The sequence below is a fragment of the Gallus gallus genome, chromosome 2 (genome assembly GCF_016699485.2).
Source record: "Gallus gallus isolate bGalGal1 chromosome 2, bGalGal1.mat.broiler.GRCg7b, whole genome shotgun sequence".
Lineage (NCBI taxonomy): Eukaryota > Metazoa > Chordata > Aves > Galliformes > Phasianidae > Gallus > Gallus gallus.
Window position 1 is genome coordinate 18,405,469 of NC_052533.1, and position 24,887 is coordinate 18,430,355.

At 37.8% G+C, this 24,887-nt stretch overlaps 1 long non-coding RNA gene across 1 annotated transcript in view; it reads left to right on the top strand.

Moving 5' to 3' along the window:
• The window catches only part of LOC107052622, a 42,518-nt gene extending 18,934 nt beyond the window's left edge, over positions 1-23,584 (top strand). The window contains exons 3-5 of the long non-coding RNA XR_005856222.2: positions 25-818; positions 4,660-4,821; positions 13,338-23,584. This is a non-coding gene — a long non-coding RNA (uncharacterized LOC107052622). The remainder of the gene's footprint in view (positions 1-24; positions 819-4,659; positions 4,822-13,337) is intronic.
• The last annotated feature ends 1,303 nt before the right edge of the window (positions 23,585-24,887 follow it).

Sequence of the window (24,887 nt, forward strand, 5' to 3'; positions counted from 1 at the left end):
TCTTTTCTTCCTGTGGGTATCCAGCCTCTAATCTTAGTAGTCTCTTTGTTTTTATGTCACCACAACTGGTGCTTTAAAGGCCAATAAAGTTACTGGGAGATGGTTCAGTGACTAAAAGCACTGTAGTTATCTTACAAAATGAATCTGTAAAACGAACCTGAACTTTTCCAAATACCCTATTAAAACTGCTCTATAGATTAAAGGCTGTGTGAACCACTATAAGGGAACAGTTACATCATGGCCTGGACTGATGACTGAGCACCAGGTGAGCAGGATGACTGGCCCAGGAAGCACAAGTGGAAGCAATTCACCTGTTCTTACCACATGACTGAAAGGAGTGGACTGACCTGTGAGTCTCACCAGTCTCACCTCGGGAAGATCGTGGAACAGATCCTCCTAGAAGCTATGCTAAGGCACATGGAAGGCAGGGAACTGATATGGAAGAACCAGCATGGCTTCACCAGGGGCAAATCCTGTTTAACCAATCTGGTGGTCTTTTGTGATAGTATCATTGCATGAATGGACAAGGGAAGGGCCATTGATATCATCTATTTTGACTTTAATAAGGCCTTTGACACAGTACCTCACAACACCCTTCTCTCCATGTTGGAAAGATATGGATTTGATGGTTGGACTGTTTGATGGATGAAGAACTGGCTGCAGAATCGAGTCCAGAGCATGTCCACAGAAGAGCTACAGAAATGATCCATGGAATGGAACACCTTCGCTACGAGGACAGGCTTAGAGAGCTGGGGCTGTTCAGCCTGGAGAAGAGAAGGCTGCAAGGTGACCTGATAGCAGCCTTTCAGTTTATAAAGGTGAGCTACAGGAAAGAAGGGGACAGACTCTTTAGCAGAGTCTGTTGTGATAGAATAAGGAGAAATGGCTTCAAGGTCAGGGAGGGTAGATTTAGGTTAGATATAAGGAAAAAATCTTTTACAGTGAGGGTGGTGACACACTGGAACAGGTTGTCTAGTATTGTGGTTGATGTTCCATCCCTGGGGACATTCAAGGCGAGGCTAGATTAATTGCTCTGAGCAATATGATCTAGCTGTGGTGTTCCTGTTCACTGCAGGGAAGTTGGACTAGATGGTTCTCAGAGATCCTCTCCAACTCAGGGTTTTATGATTCTATGGATCCACCACTCCCTGGGTTCATTTAAGGGCTAGACTCTGAAGGGACAGAGTCTCCTGGATGAAGGCTACTTCCTTAGAAGGAGTGTTCTGTAGACAGAAGACCCTCATCACCAGTTGAGCGAGTTTTTCCTATATATGAATTATTGATATGCCTAACCATACATTGCCTCGTTACAAATAACCTATCAGAAGCACTTCCTCTGCTTCCAGTGACCAACAATCACTTCCCTTGTAGTATGAATTTGATGCACGTAGACTTCACAGGCTGTGAGGTGACAGCTGGTTTTATTTATTTATTTATTTTCTCAGTGAGTTTAACAGGTTAAGCATCACATACCTAGAAGTGTAGTACACAGTTGGAATCTAGTTCTGAAAAAACAGATAAGCACATAGAAATATCTAGGTGCTAAAGAACTATGTAACGACCAGGAGCACATTGTTTTTTCAGTATGGGTAATGTTGTCTCTGTTTAAGGCAATTTTCTATGTGCTATTTTTCTTCTGTATCCCATATCTGAAAGACTTCATTTAATCAGTAGAATGTGTTGACTTTATACTTTTTAAATATTGTCTCTTTTTTTAAACTAGAATACAGATCAGCACAAATAGAAAACAAACAACTTATTTGGTATGCCAATATGTAATGCAACTTACGTTGTTTTTGAACAAAATGAAAAAATACTTTTTTTTTTTTTTTTCCCAGAAGCTGGCAATTTTAGAGTAGGATGAATCACCTTGTAGAAGTGTCTGTCTTTTGCAACTAGTTAGAGTAAATTTAAATGAAACTAGGTGCTGAGTTTCTGGAAGTCTGAAATTAAGTAACATGTATCCCACTGTGTCTGTAAATGCAACGTAAGCAAACCCAAATTCATTTTAATAACTGGCCAGTGAACAGGGATTTCACTGTTTTTACAATGGCCTGTGATTAAGTGCTAGTGAAACTTGGGATCAGGTACAAATATTCCATGCAACACTTCAGCTGTCTCTTGTACAGATGTGTTAACTCATTGATTCCTCATATGCTTGTATTGATTTCATTCAATGTTGGGAATAAAAATGTCTTTCATCCACAGTTTTTCATGCAACACTTAGAAATGAGAAAATATTAAGATACTTTCTCATTTTTGTTTGCTGCAACCAATGTGAGTGGGAGAGGTCTGACAGGAAAGGTCAGTCATCTGGGATTTATTACATTTAGGTGCAAGAAAATGGGGCAGATCCATATATTTAGATGTTTGTTTGAACTCTGAAGATAAACTAATAACATTGTAAGGCTTGTGTGTCCTTATACATTTTAATGAGCAGGTTGTATAAACAATGTCAGTTGTCAGAAAATGAGTGTGCAGAACTTATGATATTTAAACCTAAAAATGAAGATGACTGACACAGTTTCCATTAAAGATGGAAGACAGTTAACATACTCAGATAAAAGAAAAAATTTTAGCCATGTCTGCCACTGAAGTCAAGATTGCATGTCCAAACAGAAGCTTATATATAAAAAATGTGCAAGAGAATTGCCTTATAGACTCTAGATGGATTTCACAGGCTGGATCAGTTCAGGATCCATGGTTTGAAGAAACAAAACAAAACAAACAACGCACTTCAAAATACACAAAAACAGTGAACATAATATTAATGCGTAGGAAAATAATGAAAGAACAGATATGACCTTCACCTAAAGTAGCTGACTTGGCTTTTATGTCATCAGAAACAAGGCAGCCAGGGTAACTGAGATGCAAACCAGTCCTGTGGAATATTGAAAGGCATTTAAATAAAAAGCTGTTACCAGCTATAGTCAGCATGGGTTCATGAAGGCAAAGTCCTGCCATAGTAATTTGATCTCCTGTGATAATATCACTCACTTGGAGGACAAAGGGAAAGCGGTGGATGTAATCTTTCTGGATTTCAGTAAGGCCTTTAGTACCATCCCTTATCTCATCTTCCTGGAGAAGAGATCAATTTGTGAGATGAACGGCTACTTACTATGCTGGATCATGAACTGGCTTGATGGTAGTTCAAAGGGACACCTCAAAGGGTCCTAGTAAATGGGACTAGCTTACAGCAGTGTCCCCTACTGCTCAACGATACACTTGTCCTTGATGATAGGAATGATCTTCAATGAAGGCACATATCTGTTTGCACAGTTAATTCAGGATGCATGAATTGTCCCCACAGGACTGCAGGCAGCCTTAAAGCCACAGCTGGTAACAGCATATAACATCTTTGTTGAAGAACATGTCACATCTCCTCAGTGAACAGAACCGATGAAGTTTGGAGAAGCCCCTCCTCTTCCTGTGCGTAAATTTTATAGGTTACTTCTTTCTGAATATGACATCTTAGAATTAACAAAGCCTTCTCTCCCTCAGCCTATCAGGGGGATAGACAAGAGCAGCTGACACTGTTCTTGCATCCTTTTATCTATTTATCTCTTTTCTTTCTCCCTAAAATTGGCATACTATCTCAGATATGATTCTGACCATAATTTAGAAGTCAGAGACATCTACAGACTTAGCACTGGCACTTCTGAACCAGCAGATCTCCTTCCTCAGCCAGCCTCAGCGTGACTGCTGAGCACTGTCCCCGGAGCTTTGGCCTGGGAGCTGAGGGCAGAGCAATGCCTAGGTAGCTGGTTTTAATCCATAGTTAGGATTTCAGATCTAAAATTTAGGGGTGTGGGGCAATAAGGAAAGGCAGAAGGGCAGGTGAAGAAAGGCTCTGATGGACATGTCAATCTAATGAAGAAAGGGACTCAGGGGACTTGATCAGCTTTGCTGAAACTTAGAGGGTGAGACCCTTTGATGAATGAGCAACATCATCCAGGTAAGAAAAGAAATCAGCAACAAAAAACATGATATTCACTCCTCCAGCTGAAGATCTGGTCTGCAATATACTTCCCATCTCTTTCTTCTTAAAGTTTATTGAATTAAACTCACTTATGTTAGATCTAGAGGAGAGAACGTTACATTTTTTCTTCTTTCTGCTTAATTTAACAAAACAAATGTAGGAGTTTTCTTCTTTGTGATGTCGTGGTCTCAGTGATATCCTACTAGGAGTCTGTTCTACAGCCTGATGGTATGAACTTTGGATAATTCCTGTCTGAAACCAGCTGGTACGTTTGGCCTTGCTACTGACCTATCTGTTTGAAGTGCGTGCATATTAGCTGAGGCCAAACTCTTATTTGCAGTGAATAAGCACAGCTCAGAGAAATCTCATGCTGTCTTACTGGTGCAGCACTGCATACTGATGAGAAAAAATTTCACCTTTTTATTTTTCTAAAAGCTACCTGTTTTCTTTCTATAATTATTGTGATTGTCACTCTTGCAAAATAATTCACTGATTTTTATTATTATTTTTTTAACTTACTGGGATCTTTTGCAGAGACCTATAAGCTTCATTATATTCCATTTAGATTATAATGTATTCTACTTAAATACCTTTTCATTAGTAACTCTAGTTCCTATCAATTATATAATTTGGAGTGTTTCATCTTCTCAGGAATGACTTTCTCTGTTTCATCCATATAGCTGATATCAAGCTAACTGCCTTAGATGTAATGGACTCTGCCAGCGGATCAGAAAATAAAAACAACGGAAGAGAAGAAAGATGCCAAATGTTTTTGAGGTACTCTCCAGCAGTGAAATGAATGATTTTAGTCAAATGTGCATTGTGGATGCTGGATGGATACGGTAAGAACACTGTTTGTTCAGTCCTGACTGGTTTCTTTCAGAACCATCTTCCACTCCCGGAGGAAGTGCTGTTTTGCTGATGGAAAAAATAGGTTGCTGTTTACCTTGACAGGGAGCATCTTCTGTTGTGATAAACATACACCCCTAGGTCCTGGAAAGACGATCTCTCTCCTACTGCTCTCCAGAAGGGTGTGGATAATTTAGTTGTCCATAGAAGAACAGATCTACTTTTGGTGCACCCTGATAATACATCTGCAGTCATGAGCAATGCTGATGTGTTCCATCAGTGACAGCTTGAGAATCAAGCTCACAGCCGTTGCCAACACAGCTGCCAAATGACAGCTAATGCCTGGTGTGACATCTTTGCTTAATGACACCTGTATGTAGAACGAAGCCAGTGACCACTACTTAATTGCTGTAATCCTCAGTTACATTCCCCCAGGAATTTATTCTTTAAAGCAGAACAAACGAACAATAACTAACATATTTTCTCCATAGGCAGTGTTGTAAAAATAGACTTTTCCCATAGGTAAACAATTCTTTCAAATGACCTGATGGTTTAGACAATTTTTATAGCATTAAGATTGTCATATACTGAATTCACAGAAGTTTGGGCAAGACAGTCTAAGGTTTCCTTGATTTAGTGATCTACAATAAAAACAGCTGGTGCTGTCATTAGCTTTCTTTATACATTCCCTTCTGTGCAGGGTGATTATTTATTTATTTATTTATTGCTATATGCTGAAATGTAGCCTATATAAAATACCATAAACCCATGACTTAATTGATGTGCTGATGCATTTTTGGATCTTGGTGACCTTCTTGGGTAGCCTATCGGCCCTTTCCTGCATTACGATGTAGAAAGTTGGCCGGCTGCAGATTTCTGAAATGTTTAGGGACAGGAGAAGGACAGAAAGAACATGTGGAGTTAATGAAACAAAGAAGAATCAATTAACTGTGTTGAAGGCAAAGTAGATGCACTGACTGATAGCAGCTAAAGTGCTTTGTAAATAGTTTAATGTCCTTAAAGTAACAGCCAAACAAACTTCCATGCTAGTAAATTCTTCTAAATGCACTGTTGATAAAATGAAGCAGAATACTTTTATGAATGGGAGGTAATGGGTAAGTGTGCTGATTGTTAGGGAGGACCTTCACTCCTCTATTGACTTGTGTTCTGTGCTACAGACACTGGATAGTACCTCAGCTGAGAGAAACAGAGAAATAGATTTCTATTGTAGTAATAAGAAATTTCAGATGGACTTCCAGGGAGATTGCTGCATTGCACAGGTGAAGTTGCTTGACTTGCAGCGCTCATTCCATACACCACCAACTAGGGAGCTATAATTGCTTGAAAATACACTACTATTTCTTTTCCTTATGGCTTAGTTATAGCTCAGATTTCCTAGCTACTTCCCTTCTTTAAAAACATTATTTAATATTCTTTGTGTTCGGAATGATGGATAGTGAAACATACAATGAGCATGTTAAATCTGCTTGCTAAATTGCTGTAAATATTTTAAATCTTTGCACCATTTAAAAATACTCCTGGAAATAAATTGGTAGATTGTACGAGCAGTGTAGTTTTATGCAATTGGTCTCTCCTGGAGGTGGTTTCTTTTTTTTTTTTTTCTTTTCTTTTTTTAACTAAAAGGGTTAGAAAGCTGCTTGGGATTAAACGGCTCAATTGATACAGGGTTAGTTCATTTTTGAATTCAGTGCTTTAATGTAATGCTAAATAAAGGAAATTATAAGTTGTGCTCCCAGTAAACTGTTAATATTGCACTTCCTGCTACTGCTGTTTTTGCTTGAAAGCTTCAAAATTATCTGATGTGCAACTATTAGTATAGTAAAAGACTGTTAGTTTTAGATAAAAATAAAATTCTGAAACACTTTATTGAGAGAACAATTAACCTCTTGTGTTATTGTGTAGAAACCATTTTGCTGCATATCACATTTGTTTCTAAGTGGATATATATATTTTTTGGTCTTGGAAAACCAAGAGAAAATACATTAAAGAGAATAAAATTGTAGATCTATGACCACAATGAAGGGAAGTAGAATATGTTTAAATTTTGAATGAACTGTTCAAAGGTTGATTTCATTTAAATGCTTTTGAAAACCTAAAAAATTTGGTAAATTATTATGAAAATATATGTGATTAGCCAGTCTTTACAGTTGCTCACTATAATTCTAATGCTACAGGGAGGTTGAAACTAGATGATCATTGTGACAGGATTCCAGGATTCCAGGTCTTGCTGCATATGTTAAAGACAGTCTTTAGGCTTGTGTCTCTACAAACAGAGCATCCTGAAGACATCAATTTTATCTGGATAAGCTGAACAAGGTTTATCCCACTAGGAAAAGGTAGGATAGTAATTTCAGGTTTGTCTAGATTCAGTGGTGAGAGGACAGGTCTCCAGAGTTTTTCAGCTTATTCTAAGATAAAGAAAAGCCTTTCTCTCTGGATTTTCCTGTTTCTCTTCATACTGTGACCCTAGATAGCTAATAGAAGGAGAAATTTCTGCATTTTCAGCCAGGGAGAAATCATATGAGGTAATTCTTGCCCTTTTAATCTAGCCTTTGCTTTTAGGCATGGGTCTGGTCATCCACTCATAAATGAGTTTGCCATGTACATGATCAGCTGAAGAGGTAACTTAGTGGTTATGTGCCCTTACTATTCTCTTCTTACAGAAAAAGCAAATTTAAGTAAGTTACATTCATATTTTTGCACTAATGTAAACTTCTAAATTGAAATTTTTAATAGTTTGAAAAGGCAAACAAAAAGATTAAATTTGTAGTAAAGCATTTTGTGCAATTGTATCTGCACTGGGAGAAGTACTTAATCTCACTGAATCAGATGACCTCCAGGACAACTTATGATTGGTGAGATCACTGCTGAGAGATGTGTGGTAGAATTCCTGTAGAAATCTAGAGAAGGAGCGTTTCATTTTCATCCCTGTCAAACAGTAGGATTCAAATTCATCATGAATGCAGGAAATTCAAGTGTACTGGGGAAAAGCCAATGGTTTTAGTGATATTCAGCACTATTACGAAGACAAGTCTCTTTAAAATGGTGCTTCTTAAGCCATACCCTCTTCACGTACAGGGTTGCAATTCCTATAGTGCTAATAGAATACATTATAATATTAAGAAAAGGCAGTACCTGTCAAGGCTACTACATCTATTTCACTCTAATTTATGTATTTCATTATTTTAATTTACTGAAAATACACTGTGTTCATATAACCGGACTGGGGACTTACAATCACTGTATGAAGTATATTTTCAAGAAAGTTGCACTAGTACTTTTGCTGGTGTGGTGGTTTTCACCTAGGATTGCATGTTATGAAAACATCAGAGGAGAGAGTGACTTCTGGTGGCAAGAGGATAGTGGTTAATCATTAGTTAGTCTTGATTACTGTACAGAGGGCACAAACCAAAAATAACATTTCTGAACACTGCAGAATTTTATCAGTTGACAACAGTGACTTTTAAATGCAGCTTCTAAGCTCACTCCAGCTAAGTTTCATGCAGCTAGCAGGATTGTTCACCAACAAGGCTTAACAGGGAGTCTAGCGCTCCTTCTATAATTTCAAAAGAAAATGAATCCTTTCTACCCATGTGGCAGGTCTTGGATCTTATCCAAATTCTGCCTGAAAGGAATCATAATTGATTATACTAATTAATGAAGTAGTGCTAATAAATGAATGCATCCTGGTGCGAGCCTGTTAGCCAGTAAACTGTGGAGCTGTGAAACTTCGCTTTGGATTTTCTCCAAAGATGCCAGGGTTTCCTGCAGCCTGGTGAACAAAGTTAGGACCTAGTGTTTATAATCTGAAAAGGAGAGTACCTTAAAAAAAAAAAAAAAAGTCAAATTACTGTGAAAAATAAATTCTTAAGATACTTCATAGATAAATAAACATTAAAGAATTGGGTATTTCAGACATGCTCCTCTCCTTAGCTTCTTGGATAGGAAGATTAAGCCTTACTCCCATTCTGCCTGTTATGGATTAAATTGTTGGTTCCCCATGTACAGACAAGTAAAACACTACTGATGAACTAGAACTCTTAATGGGAGTGGACGAATTACCATTCCTAAAGGCAGACTCCTAGAGCTTAAGGGGCTACCATTGTCACAGCTTGTCAAGGAAAACATTTGTTTATTCTAACAAATCAGAGACCTGGTAATTTGCACAGGATAAAGGAGGACAAAGTAGGTAGGAAATCTGGGAGTTACATGGAATTCTCCTGGACCCATGGTGGCCACTAAGTTCTTCTTGTCATCTGACTATTTTTATCAGCTGCATGTGACTCTTCAGAGTGGAAAACACCATACCATATTATCATCTCTGACATAACTAAAGGATAACTTTTCAGACAGTTCTTTGTTCTTTCCAAAACACTTGCAACTTTTTCTTTGCACAAAAGAAGCTTATGTCTTTTTCTCCTCTTTACTTATTCAGAAACATGTAGGCCCTGAACTGACATCTATCTGCAGTGTTTTAATAAAACTGTTGAGGGCAAGATGTAGAAAAGAACAAGGACAAAAAAACTCCTTTTGCTTCTGTCTCTTAGAACATGCCAATGGCAGGTTCTGCTTTAATAGGAAAAGGAGCACTGCTGCTGATTGTTGAAGCAGAAAGAATACATCACTGAAGAAAAAAGTCACTGTAAATTATTTTGAGTGTCCTGCATTATATTACTCCAAGTCAGACAAAACCAACAAAAGCAATGCTATATGTGGAGAAAGGATGTAGCTAATACAGAAAGGCATGAATTATTTAAAGTCTAATGGATGACAAACAATTAAACACAAATGACTTATGATCTAAGACTGTGCCTTACAAGCTTATATAACATACAAAAGAGAGGTTGTTGGAAAATAATGCAATGAACTAATGTGAAATGACAGTGAATGAGAAGAAAAGCAAATGGGAAACCAACACACACTGGGGTAAAATCTTTATTCTTAGAAGTCACCATTTTTGCCACAATTGTTTGCGCATCAGACACTGGATGGGTCCTAAACTGGGGGGTCTCTGAGGTTGTGCTACCTGGGCTATGTATTGTGTGGGGTCCTGTCACTGAAAAACTTACTGCCAAGTAACAGCATCATGCTGTGCTCTCCCTATCTCATGTGCCTCACTCTGCTTCCCCACACTGCCCGTTAGGCCATGTGAGGTGACTTGCCCATGGACAAGAATGGAGGCACTTTCCTGACCAGCTATAGTTTTGTTCTCTTACAGAGAATGCTAATCAGAGCAGCTCTGTAACACAGATTTATTGCTATTGAATGACTATATGACCTTAGGCTACCTGGGACCTGTTCTGTCAGGCTGGTGCAGTCAGTGCATGCAGGAGTTTGAATGAAATGAAAAAATTACTGCTATAATAAGGTACCCACAAGGCTGCTGCAAAAATCATTCACTCAGCAGCATGTGGAAACAGGGAGATAAATAAGCACGGATGCCTTCCCTTCGTCTTCACTGCACACCTTCAGTACTACAGAAATTATTCATATGTTTGTGGGGCAATGGAAGTCTGTTAAGTATTAACACAATCCTGATGCTTATCTACATATAACTGACTGCAGTATAACTGATTATACAACGTGAAATCTAACTTTATTGGAACTTAGCAGGCAAATAATTGTTTGAATAATAGAGGTTCAAACAGTCATGTAAGTTAGCATGAGTAGTGCTATAGCATGAAAATTTAAAAGCTATTAGAAAGCAGACTAGCTAAAACAAATATCAGACTAATAAGAGGAATTCAATTAGAGAAGAGTAGCTGTATCATACGTTTAACTAATTACAGAATTAGAAACTAAAAATACAAGAATAATAATAATAAAGTGGCCAAAGGCTATACTCAGTAGACTTCTCACTTGTGCAAAGGTTGTACGTAAGAATGAAAATAGCATAGCAATATGAGTTTGCATGCATGTATGTTTTAGTCTGATGGGTGTATTTGTCAAGTGAAATAGCCTGAGAAAAGCAGCTGTAAAGAATACACAAAGAAAGGCCAGGCAGTATATATTTGTAGTGACAAAAGCTAACTTGAGTGCTAGTAGTACTGCACACTTTAAAACAATTGTGATACATGAGCAACAGGAGAAACAGTCAGCTGCAGGCTGATCTTTCTAACAGTAATAAAGAAGGAAGTTGTCTAGATACCCTATTATCATTGGCACTTTCATATGCTCCAATACCAAGCTTGCCATTTCAAAGCTATACTTACTTCCAGAATGGCTTTCCATTAGTGAAAGTTTTTCTTTTTACTTTCTAAACTAATTTATGATCTTCCAGTAACAGATTGGTTATCTACAGTAAGTGAGATTTTTCTTGGTGTTACACAGCTCTTCTGTCTGGTAAATTTTGCCTCAGTTAGAGTAGTTAAATCCATCACTATTATACACTTTGTCTCTTTAGTCTGCATTTCTATGTTTTACTTTTTGGTCTGAGTTTTTGAAGTCACTTGCCAAAAATCTTAATGAGAAGGTTTTCACTTTGCTTGGTATTTTCAGGTGATTAATTTTTCCTCTTTTTTTCGTAACAAGCTGTACAGAAATCCTTCTCTTAGTTTCTAAGTAAGTCCAGATGCAGAAAAACTCAAGCGCCAACACATAATATCAAGGTTTATTAACAATTGAAAAGATTTACCAACCAATTACATAGTATTATTGATCCCCGAAGTCTTCAGATCAGAATCAATGTTTCTGTAAAAAAGCAGGCTCTAATTCAACCTGAAACTTTGAGATAAAATAATCATTTAATAACTGCAGGAAAAGGCAATTGCAGATAACCAGTTCTAAATTACCCAAAAAAGGGTGACAGTAACAAGCCACTTAAAGAAAGATTTGCTTACCTGTCTAAGGATCAGGGCTCATCAAATACACCCACAGAAGGAAACTTCAAGTAGAGATCCTTTCCTTACAGCAGCGAAGTCTGGTTCCACCCCCTTCCATTTGCACAGGTGAAAGCAATTCACCTGTGCTCCCAGTGCTGGCTAGGCCCCTTCACCAAGTGCTTAATCACTGGTTCAGGCCATGACTTAGCAGTTCCCATACAGTAACAGACTATATTATTATTAGAGCTCCTTGGCCTTAATTCTATGAATCTGTTGGAGGTTACAAATTCCTTCAGAATTCATAGTTTCCAAAACAGTTAAGAATATTGAAATGGAATGGAAGAATGTATAAACTGTGTTTAATTTCTTAGTCTAGACTTTAACTGACAATGGCAGATTTAAAGTTTTTCACTTTTAGGGAAAACCTACCAGTGATCTTTGAACACTGAAGACAGCAACTCAGATTTTTGATACTGTGCTTGCAGTTGGATGTATCTTTGTCTGCATATGGTATATACTTGTGTTTGACACATGAACTCTCTGCTGACGAACTAAAATATCACAAGAAAGAATACTTGAGAGAAGAAAAATCTTTACATGCATATCCTCCGCCTGAATGGTGAATAGTATAAATGGGAGAAAAACTAAAAAAAAGTGTTTACTGCTCTGCTTTCACCATGTCACATTTTCTGCAAGTTTCCTGCCTGCTAGACAGCTCTTGAAAACCTATATAGCTGGGCATCTTTTTCCTTATGGAAAAGCTGGAGAGGGAAGAAGGGAAAATGGGTGTATTTATATTGAAGAAGGAGGGTGAACAGCAAGATGAATTGGCAGACAAAATGAAAAAATGTACATATAGACAAATAACATGTAGGCTGATAGGCAAAGTGGCAAAACAATTTCTGAACTGTGAAAAAATGTTTGATGAAATATGTATTAAAAAAAGACTGTAGCTGAAAAACAAAAGAAGGGCCCAAACTGAGAGACTTTCATAACATAGTGAAAGAACAGAGCAAGTTGCAGGGCTGCAAAACCAATAGGGAAGCTTGGGGTTTATTACAGGAATATCCACTGGGATTTGAGACCTCCTGTGTTAGTATTTTTTTTTTAACAGGTATATCTAAGCTGATTCTCACTATGTGCTGTACTGACTCAGTTTCCAGAATTTATTTTTATCCCAGGAGATAGATGGAGATAAATGAAAAACAAAATAGCTCTTTGACAGAATAAATGTGGTATGGCAATATGATTTGCCAGGTATGGCAAGTTATGACTTAGCCTTGGAAATAATGATATGACTCAGAATTAAAAAATAAAATAAATAAAATAAAAATGTTCTGTATTATGTTCTAAATTTTGTGCAGTGAATGCACCAGAACAAATGCATTCCCAGTGTACTCTGCAGGCTTTCATTGAGTTGCACCAGATATAAATTAGATTGGAGTCGACTCAAAGTCTTCTGGTTTCACATGATACAGAAATTTTTTTGTCTCATCCTTAGAGGGATAAATTCAGTTTTGTGTTGGAAATGGCATATGGAAAGTTAGGAATAGTATGCTGGGAAGGGCAATTGGGAAGTCTGGTAGGATGAGAAGGGGATAGTATGAGCAAGAGGTATCTGTAAGAGTGAGTGTTTAGGAGTGAAGGAATGTTTTTCTTTCTCACAGTCAGCCAGATCTTTGGGCATGTGAATCTCTGTACATCTACACATCTCGCGTCTTCCCTTCTTCTTGCCTCAAGTTTGGAGTCCACTTTCAAGCTGCAACCTAACATTCATCCACTTCCTCAATAGCCTTTCTCCAGCCTCTTTGGAAAAGCAGACCCTTTGTACAGTGATTGAAACTGAACTTACATCTCCCAGTCTTGTGTTTTATAAGTGAATGCCATGAGCAAACAAATCCTAAACTGAGGCTCAGACCAAGAAGACCTGGACTATTAAAATCTCTCATTGTGGAAATTCAGAATTAGACACACATCATCTCTAGTACTGAACAATCAGGACCTTCTAAGTAAGATTATGCTCAGAATTTTATTCAGACATCTGGGGGAGAACATCCTTTAACTACATGTAACATCTTTGGTTTTGAATAATAAGTCCTTTAAAGCAGGTACCGAGCATAAATTATCATCTATTATCAAACATAAGTTTCTCTATACCAGCTTTCATAGTGCATCTGTTAAATAAATGTCCATTATTGCTTCTTTTTAGTAGGTAAGCTTTATAGTATTTTCCTTTAGCTGAAATCTATATTCAAATTAATTAAGTATTTCAGATGAATAAAGGCTGAACAGTTAAAGAAATCTACAAGCTTTCCAGGGATTTTAAATGCTTTTAATGCAACTTCCTTTTGAAAGGAAGGAAGAAGAAAAGGATCACCAAATACTTGAATATTTGGAGAAAAAAAAAAAAAAAAAAAAAAAGGAAGATGACAGGTGTATGAGCAGAAAAAAAGTCTTGTACTGGAGAGTGCTGGGAGACATAGAAATTATAGGTTTTGTTTGTCAAAGGAGATATTAAAATTTCACCGTATTTTTTTTAATACAGGCTCAAAGTCAATAGCTTTAAAGCAACTCTGAAAGTGAACTCTGGCTATAGACAGTATGTTGCTATGGAATGGTTTCCACTGCTCATTAGAAAAAGTTTGTTGCTATTGCTACATAGTGTATCAAAACTGAGTAACTAGTAGTGCTTAGTTCATCAACATACAAACTAATATGAATAAATGAAGGTCATATTATTTCTTGCAATTGTTTCCTTCAAGCAACAGTTAAGTCCTTCCTGGCTTTTAGGAGAGTACAGAATTGTAATTCAGAACATAAACTTTTTCTTTGCCCTAAGTGTGACTAAAATTGAAAATATTTGATTTATTTGTGTCTATATTAGTGTCCTGAATCAGTAACTTGTGGGTAATATGTAAAGTATTTTTCAGTGAGACTCACCACCATGACTCAGTCAAAGGTAGTAGCCCTTCTTATAGACCTTTGACAGAGGGAACATGATATGGTGTTGTCCACATCTGTTACTCAGTATTGTTGTCCAGGGGCTACTAAAGGTGAGAGACTGTTAAGATGAACATTACATTGATTTATTTTGTGCTGTTTTTTTCTTCTGAGATATACACAGTCATTAATTTCACCATAAATCATCAAGTATTAGAATGTTGTAGACTTTTATACCAAATTATATCTGCTCTAGTAGTAATCAGATTAATTGGAATGTAAAAGCAATGTATAATCTGGACAGGCTATAAAGAATGCTCTGTGAGATTTGTATACACATTTCAGAACACTGCTGACACACAGTTTTTCCTTTCTGCACAAATTGGTAACTGCACTTATTAAACTTCTCTGGAAACTTAATATACCTCAGGATGTATGAGTGAGTGGAGTACAAAAGGGAGAAGAACAGAACAGTACCATTGCGCAAAGAAGATCTCCTAGTATTCTGGAAGAGTTATAAGTATGTGTGTGAAGGACATTTGGGAACAAAACAACCTTGGTTACCATTTTCACTCTCATGCAGGCACTTGCAGATGAGCAAGACTGATGAGCATGGAAACAGTGGTGAGCTAGAATGACAAGGTGTTAATAAATGTCTCAAAGTTTGCTCTTTAAAGGTCAGAAACTTTCTGACATTAAAACATTGAAGGACTGAAAAGTAGTGTAACACATGCTATAAATCTTCTAGCAGAAGCCTTCAGAAAGCCATAAAAAGATCAGTGTTACAACATACGTATGATTGAATTTCAATGAATTATAATTTTATAGCAGCTATGACGTGAAATCTCTTTCATCTTCTGAAAGTGAAGGTTCAGAGTCATACAGTATGTTACATTGTCTTGATGTTTGTTTAGAATTCAGAATACAGCAAAGGAAAGCAGAAGAAATAAAAGAGACTACTACAAGTTACGTGAGGAAAGAGAACAACCATTGTTTGATTATACATACATACTTAATTGGAATGAAAAAATCCTCAACTTGGTAATGTATTTCATTCTGTTAGCCTTGTAGTTGTTTCATATTTGACAAAAATAAAGAATACATCTGAAGTTTTTAAAGCTAGAAGAAAATATGATTGCATTTTTTCGTGTGTGACTGGTTTTGATTTCATCTTACAGTTTGTTGGTTCACAATGCAGCAACAAAACTTTAAACAGAGGAAACTGTGTTCCAAAAGAAAACTCTGTATCCTCCGAAAAAACACTTGGTGAATACTCCTATGTATGTCTCTATGGCTGTAACTTCAGTGAAACTTACAGCTGGGAACCTTTACACTCATGGTAAATACATGAGCTACTGTTGCTCAATTGCTGCACTACAGGGAAGAAGAGAGTTTCTTTACATGATGCTATTCCACACAAAATGGGCATACCAGCTCAGGTGAGACATGCCTTCAAAGTGCACTGTATGCGTCCCTTGTCAAAAAGAAATTTTATGTTAAGATGTGATATGTGAGAGAAAATATGATTTAGTGGTAACCATTACAGTTAAAGGTAACCTGATCTTCATCCAGCAGTTGTCAACTCTGCCCACAGCAGGGGGTGTGGGACTGGATGATCTTTCAAATCCTTCCAACCGAAGCCATTCTATCATTCTATGATAGTCTTGAGACAGACTTGTGCGATTAGGCTCATGTGAGGAAAAAGAGCTGGTTGGACGTTGGCTTCACAGATACAGGAGGTTTAGGCCTTTGTGGTTTCAGACTTGAGATGATTTGAAGAGAGGCTTAGCCTAAATCACTGACATAGTATTTGCATAGTTATTCATTGGTTTCATTGCATGAATACCTGGGTCAAAACAGAACACTCGGAAGTGTCTTTGTTTTTTTTTCCTCTCTCAAGACTCAGCAAAATATTTCAAAAACTGTTCCATAAAACAAATGAGAAAAGGTGCATTTCTACCAGAACAATAATAAATTTTGCCTTTTCTGGACAGAATGACATTTTGATTTTGAATAGGGAAGCTGGAATGAGTGAAGGCCTGTGGTCAGAAAAATAACTAAAAATCATCAATGTCTGCAATAGCCTCTGCTCAGTCATAGCAAACATGAAATATCCTTGAGTGGAAAGTCAAATTTCCTGAAATGAACAATCTACAGCAATCACAAAAAGGGTTGCTACATCCCCAGCTTAATCACAGCTAGAGGCAACAGCAAAAATGACTGAAAGTGTGTCTGTCCACTCATGATTGCAGCTAGAAAAATGCATTGCAGTAGAGCTGTAAGGTGAGTGTGGGAGCAAGTACACACTATGTTTACATTCCATTTGAGAACCTCTTGTGCTTCTCTGTAAGCAGGAGGGGAATAAACAACAGTTTTTTCAGATACCAATACCAATTTTATTTGCTTCTTATCAGTGAACCCAAACCTGCAAAAGCTTAACATGCATTGGGCAGTACGTGTGGGAATCTGAGACACTGTCATATCTTCTGAGCCTTGCATCATTTAACTAAGGAATCAGCATTTTACTAAATATTCCTTAGAGAAAACCTGACAGTTTTAAAAGACATGATGCTAGAAGCCCCACTACTTAAGTCACATGAGAGTTGCCATATATAATCACCATGAAGTGCTCAGCTTGAAACATCTGCTTATAATAAAAATGAATAGATTAAAGAAAATCATAGACCCACACATTTACTGGGCTTTATAGATGCAGGGGGTAAATTTTATGAATCAGATCATCAGGACATTCCAGCTATTTCTGGTTGTCTGAAAATCTTATTAACAGCGTATAACACCTTGCCTATCACTTTTATTTTTCTAAGTAAGGGCAGGTTGTGACAAAGTGTTGTGTAAAAATGACCCCTTCTTATTCAATAGATTTGGTTCTCTGTTTAGATCATCTATATATATTAGGTGGGATGAGTTTGTAATAATCCATTTGCTCCAGGCAGCACAATTTGCTAAGGCAGTAAAATCGTGCAAGCTGGATTTTATCCCCGCTCACACCTCATCAGCAGATTGTTTCCTGCAGCCTAGTTCCTGGACGAGTGTTAAATGTGAGCAAATCCACTGAGAGCAATCAAAATGCACAGGTATTACTCAAGGCAGTAAAGGAAAACAATCAGCCAGCCCAGATCACTGACATTGGCTCTTAGCCTTATGTGACCTGTATTATTCAGTCAGTATATAGAGAATAGTCATATTGACCTTCGAAGACCACCAGTGACTTTTGAAGGCCAGTATTTAGTAAAAGATGCAATTAGGTTCATTTTCTAAAATAAAATAAAATGTCTGCAATTACCAGGGACAAAAGATATGGATACTCACAATGATACTTTTACCAGACACTTTATGTTATGATTCTACATTAGTTTGGAATGATAATTTCTAAAGAGAATTTTATTGAGTTTTCTGTCAAGTTACTGTTTCAGAGCCTCAGCTGTGTGAATTGGCACATCTCATTTGAAGTTGGCAGCATACCCAATGGACATATTCATCCATGTTGTGAGCCGATTACAAATATGAATTTGGTCTGGTATGATGCTGCAGTTTTGGGGGGAAATAGTTTAGAGCATAACTACAAGTTTTCAATCAGGTTGGATATTCACAAAGTCTTATTAGAAGGTATTTTGGTGATATCTATTTATGAGTAATCAACTCTAGTAAGAAACAAAGAAATGGATTTCATTGTATCATATGTTTCATATGGATTTCTTTTCTTTAAAGAGCCTAATTCATAATGCTATAAGCAACCTTGGTATACAAAGTGAAAAAAAGTCAGAAATCAAATGCAAGGAAGAATATAAACACAGCAGCACTGATTCATCTGTTTACAGAGAAAAAAATTCTTCAGGTAAGATGGTTGTCAAAAGATAAAAAGGATTTGATTAAAATATGTTACTAAACTAGTTTGAGTTTTACATTTTTTAAGGTATTTTAAATTAGTAGATTTACATGTTCATTTTACCTTTTTTCCTTTTTTTTTTTTTTTTTTTTTTTTTTAATGCATTTTTAACAAGCTTTTGCAATATACACGTTCCTCTCAGGTAAAATTATTCCCATGTGTTTCATTTCACTAAAGTGAGAGATACAATTTTATGGTAAACTAACTAATTTAGCCATTTCGTTTGCTATCTATGAGCCCATAAATGCACCCAGTGTTCTCTCTGCCCCATTTCTTGTTAATACACATGCCAGATGCATTATCTCACTTTTGGTTCCATTGTAATGAGGAACAGGATGGATTTTTGAAATTCTCATTTTCATCCATGTTGCAGTCCGGGAACACTAGAAATCTCTTTCCATTTAATTTTTTTTGTAATCTGATTTATACCCATTTTTTTGGAAACAACTTCTGCAGTACTCAGGATTGCAAGATAGATCTCAAAGTATTAATTATCCAATCAACACTTTAAACAAAATTAAACTGGCAACATGAATCTCAAGTAATTTCATGTGAGAAATAGAGGGATTTCACTATGGAATTAGAGGGGCATTTGTTGGTCAATGTATGATCAATACTAGGAAATTCTTAAGAGGAAATACTAGCTCTCTTCTTTTTTTTTCTTTTTTTTTCCTATCAACTAACATTTGCCAATGATTCTTGAAAACCTGGCTCTGTTCACATGCAGTGCTTCTGTATTCCTCCACGGGTTGTCCTGCACAGAGATCTCATTACTTTCTGCTATGCCTGCAAATCTGGAGATGGAGAATATTCAGATTTGCTACTGCCAGTCAAACACTTAGATTTTTGAGTTTGATATTGAATTAGACACTACTTTCTCCTCTTCTGTGCTTTTAATTGCCCACACTCCCTTTCTGACTTGCCAGTACTGCAGAAATTGGGTTATACTTTGCAGTTTGCAGTGTTGTACACATAAAAGCAGACAAGGGAAGATGAACTTGAGAACTGGAAAGCTCAGGCTTTCCGGTTAAATTTTATACCCATAAACAACTTTTTTTACAGTTGCACCATGGTAAAAAATGAGCAGATAGGAACTTCCTTTGCCCGTGTTTCAATTTGGTATTGGAGGCATGACATCTGTAATATTACTGGGCCGAGCCTTTGTAAAGTTAATATACTTCCTAGCAGACCATTTGTGTAATGTGTATTTATCACACAGGTTTGAGCTCTCCTTGGGAGGATCCGTGGGCTTCCCATTACAATTCAGATTTAAGAATACGGATTAAAAAAAAAAAATGACTGAGACATTTTTAGTGTGTACATTTTAATATTTTTTGGATGTTTCAAAGTACTTGTACAGAAAGAACTTGTATCTTTGGCTTCATTTGGGTCATTTATCTGCTGAACTCTACTGAGAGGGGTAAGGGTAATTGTATTTTTGCTTAGGGAATTTTTATCAAATCACTGAAAATTTCTGTCCTGGCTAGCACTGTAAATAACAGTCAGAAAGCAAAAAAAGTTTAAGTAGGCAGTAAATTGACCTCCACCTTTTTCTATAGGAAAAGGAATCGTTTTGCTGTGTTTCCCTTATGCATGGCTGCTCTGCTTCCTGCTATTCTCTTTTTCCACTGCTGTGATAATAAGGTGGATGCTGGAAACACACTTCAGTGATCCACGTCTTGTCAAGGTCAGTTCTCACTGTTAACAACAGGGGCTGGAGTTTGCATTGCCATTTATGACTGGGTTTTTGAGATCAATGATAAAGTGAGGAGTTCTTCATTTCCACTTGTAAAACCACCAGAACCACCAATAAAAAGGATGGTCTGTGGGAAGAGCATATCTTACGTCTTTAGGATTTCTTTCTCTGTTGTCATGAATGCAGAGGTGGCTGATGGCCATGGCTGATGTGCATCACTGATGAAAACCAGTTGCTGGTGCATGTCCCCACTTCGTGAAGCACAGCCTGTTGCTTTTGCGTGCACTGACAACTAGCTGTCAGCTGTTTTCTGAGCTGGTCTACAGTGGCCATTTCTCCAACTGTCTGTTGTTGTGAGGATGTGCTCATTTCCACAGCAACCTGCTCTCTCTTTTGATGTCTGTGTGGGCAGGCATCAGATCAGAAAATTCCCTGTGTGAGTTGGATTTCTATTTCTCCTTTTAATGCATTTTAATGCATTTCAAAGCAAGGATTTACACTGGTTGCCAGCAAAGTTTTTCTGTAAGGAATTGTGTTTGTCTCCGCCAAAGTCATGTATATGAGTATGACAGAAATTATCATCCTGAGTAAAGTTATAAATTGTGTTACATAACCCCTTGGGGAAAAAAAAAGCAAGCAAGAGCTAAAGCAGCACTTACATTTATGAGCAGTATTTCATGGAATTAGTTCCATTTTGGCTCTAATGCCTCTCTGACACAGATGCTTAATCTATCCTTTATTTTCAAGAATGCTGTGCTAAAGTTGTCCAGTAATTCCCACTTCAAATCCACCAGCACACCACCCCCCAGTCCTTAAGCTAAATTTGTTCATAAATCATTCATTTCAAATGCTGTAAAGAATTAGCTGAGATTTTGTTGGTTTGTTTGTTTTTGGGAAGTGGGGGATGTTCTGTAGTAGTTCTAGTTGTTCTGTAGAGGCAGAGGTGTAGTCATCCTTTTTCCAATAGCTGATGTGTCTTTTCTATAGGAAGAAAGCATTGTCCAAATCAATTTGGCTAATTCATAAAATTCAATAAGGTGCCTGTGCATGCCATTCTATTTCTCTGTACAGGGTGAGCAATGCATGGATTTCTTTGCCTCCCTTGGAGGTGTTGGTCAGCTGAAACTCTCTACTTTTGTATTCAGTAATGGATAACTCTTAATAGATTTCTTATTCTAACTCAGTATTGGCAGAAGGGAACTAAACATTGCCAAAAATATATCCGCTATTGAGGATAGCTCTCTAGGATGTTCTTCATTTGAACACTGAAGTCAAGGGGATAGGATTGGTCATGAAGAAACAGGATTTGCAGTATTTTTAAACATCCTCCCCCCTCCCTTTTTTTTTCTCCTTCATACTTCTGGGATTATTGTTTTTTGAGTCAAATATGTAAAAGGACATCTGTATTTTTGCTTTACCTACAATTTTTTATTGTTATTTACAAGTAGCTGCAAAATGTGTGCTTTTTTTCCCCTTGAGTGTTTGAAATATTTGCAATGCTTTCAGCCAAATATTAAATTAATGAAATATTGAAGATTAATTTTAAGATATGGAATGCTTTTACTGATAATACACAGCACAACAGGTGCTGGCACTGCACATGTAATTAGCAAATTATTAAAAAAACAGTAGTGCAGGCATTTTTATTATTATACTTAATGAAAAACTTCGTTTTTTATTAACATTTGAGGCTGCTGTTTATAATTCCTCAGAAAATGAAATACGTCTTTATTTAGAGCAAATGTACTGCTGCCTATTTAACACAACATCATTCTACAGCAATTTTCATGAAAATCGCTGAATGCTGGTAGATGTGGTGAGTACTGTTTGAGAGTTGTTTTGTTCATTCTTTTTCCATTACTGCTTGTAGCAACTGGCATTAATTTTGTAGTGCTTCTGTTGATCTTTCTACATACTGTACTACTAATACCCATTGCAGGAAGAAAGAAGGAACAAAAACCCAGGGCAAAGTATGGTTACTACTTCAATACAGGGACAGCTGATAAAACAAGCACGTCTGCAAAACTCAATTTTGCGTGTAAAGTATCCTAGAAGGAGAAACACTCATGAATTTCTCACTTGCAACAGGCAGCGGCTGAAAAGAATATACAGACCAGACAAGTAGAAGCTCCATACATCATCTAGTTCCTGAAGTACAAACAAGGTGGCTGTGCTAAATGATTAGAACACACACGGACTAGACTATCCTATGCACAGCAGCACTTTGTAGCTTTTAACTTCATTGGTGCCTTGCTCAGGATTTTGTCTTTTGCAGCAAGGAGTGGAGTTTTTTGCTTTGCTTTACTTTGCTTTGCATGTGTGTTCTTTGTTCCTATTAATGCTCATCACCAATATCTCAGCATCCTGCAGTAATGCTTTATGTGTCCTCACACCAAGCAAGTCAGGGAATGACCTGCAAAGACTTCTACATCAGCTCCGGGAATGAAATTCCCTTGCAAATAACAGACACAAATCTGTACGCTAGAGGAAAGATTCTTCAAGGTGGGGCTAATGAAGAATGACATGACATACAAGGCAAGGGTTTCTATGCCTAAGGTGTAGATAGCAGAATAACAATGTCTCTGGAAATCTACATCTTGCAGATTTTGTTAATCCCACGTTCATAATTCAAGTGTATGTTTGAGCCAGAGCCAGAGCCACAACCTGAAACTGCTTCCTACAATTCAAGTGAAGCCTTTACTACAGGACCTAGTACACTCCTTGAGCCTCAGCACACACCTTTAACAGTCAGGTGTTGACTAATTGAGTCCCAGACTCCCTCTCTCTTTTTGAGCCAAAGTACCTTTGTGCTGCACCTGGGCAGGGGGGCAGAATCTGTGGGAAGTGACTGTAGCTTAGACAGGGTGCTTTCCTGGGCAATGAGACCCCTCATGTTCCTCAGGCTCAGAGTTGCATCTATCACCTCACGGTTGAATGATCTAACTGCTAGACTTAGTCTCTAGGAGGGGTCAGATACCACTGCTAGCTCTGAGTGGAGGTGGATGTTGCTGTGAGCTCTCTGCTGTGATCATTGTTCTTGACAAGTTTTAAAGGTGTATTGTGTGCTTCTTGTTCTGGATCTCGAGGTTACAGCTATGTAGGATAACTCAGCCAGGTCTTGATATGTGCCAAGCACTTTACATGCCAAAGTCACTCCAGTAGGGAAAATTTACATCGTTTGCTAAAATGTTAGATGTTTGTTAGGAGTTTTTTTAAACTGATTGATAGCTAGTCACAGCAGTGTAACCCAGAGCACTGAACTAGTCAGTACAGAAGAGCGCAGCTGAATGGACAAGAGGGACATGCAGCAAACTCCAGCTCACTGATCAGCAGACAACAGTTGCCTTGGTTGTCTCTTAGGTAATGAGTGACAGGGAGTGGTAACTCCTACAGCAGATGTATGTGCTTGTCTCCTCTCAAATTTAATAGTTATGAATTTGCTTACAATTTAAATCTCCAAGATTTCACTTTTTTCCTTAAGGACAATCATTTTTCTTTCCTCACTGTGGTCTCTGTCAGCTCCCACTGGGCTCCTTCTCTTGCCCAGTTCCCTTAAGGCAGCAGCCTGCAGGCCAAGTCATTCCTCAGCACTGCCGTCTTCAACTGATGAGCTCACACTTACTTCGGGTGGGAAAGGATTGTTACAGGGAGCTCTATCTGATCCTTACTACAGAATGCTTGTTGGTATTGCTGGAGATACTGAGTGAAATAGCACAATATAACTTTATTGTATCATCTTCATGAAAACAGATTTCTTCTTGTCATACCTGCATTTTTCACTACTTTTGTCCAAAACACTTGAAATCTAAAACATGCCATTGGCAACAGCTGTAAGAGGTGGGTGAGTGTGAAATGTTGCATGGCTGCAGAGCACCAGACCATGTCCATGCTTCCTGTTTCCTTTCTTGTCAGCTGCTGAGGAGGCTGAGACACTTTGTTCATCCTCAGAGCTGGCAAGGCAGGGGATAGCAGGAGATCTCTCACGTTTTCCACAGTGAAGAACTCTAAGACAAGGCACCATCAACTTCATTACTCTCAGGGAGTAGGATCTGTAGCCCTCCATGTGCCTCCTGCCCTGACTTTCACTTGGCCTGCAGCCTGTGTGGGCAAATGGGGAGAGGCCCCAGCCCAGAGGGTGGGGAACGCTGGAGGTGATTGCACCCCAAATGCCAGATACCAGCAATATTGCAGCTGTGCATGGTTTATGTCTCAGGGAGTTACTTATTTCCAGTCACACTCAGTTTGTAATCGAGGTTGCAGACTTATCTCTAGGAACAGGATTTCTTCTGGAAACAGGCCATTGTGAAAATACCCATATATCTACAAAAGGCACACTGCTTTCTTCCTTTGGAAAGTTGCATCTTGTCACTAAAAACAGGGTGGAGGTGTGATTCTGATATCCTCATCATCAGGCTTAAGCTTTAAGTGGAAAACTTAGAGACACCATTGCTGGTGTGCAATCAAACATGACAAACTGATTACAGTATCATTGGCTACCTTCCAAAACAAAATTTGTTGATGCTTATCAAATCTGAAGAAAATGTTCTCATGACAAAAACAGCAATCCAAATGAAGCCAGACAGACTCGAGTGATATTTATTGCAAACAGCTTTCTAGGTGTCTGAGGAAACATTGTGCTACCCAAGCAGTCAATAAATTAAGTGTCTTTTGAAG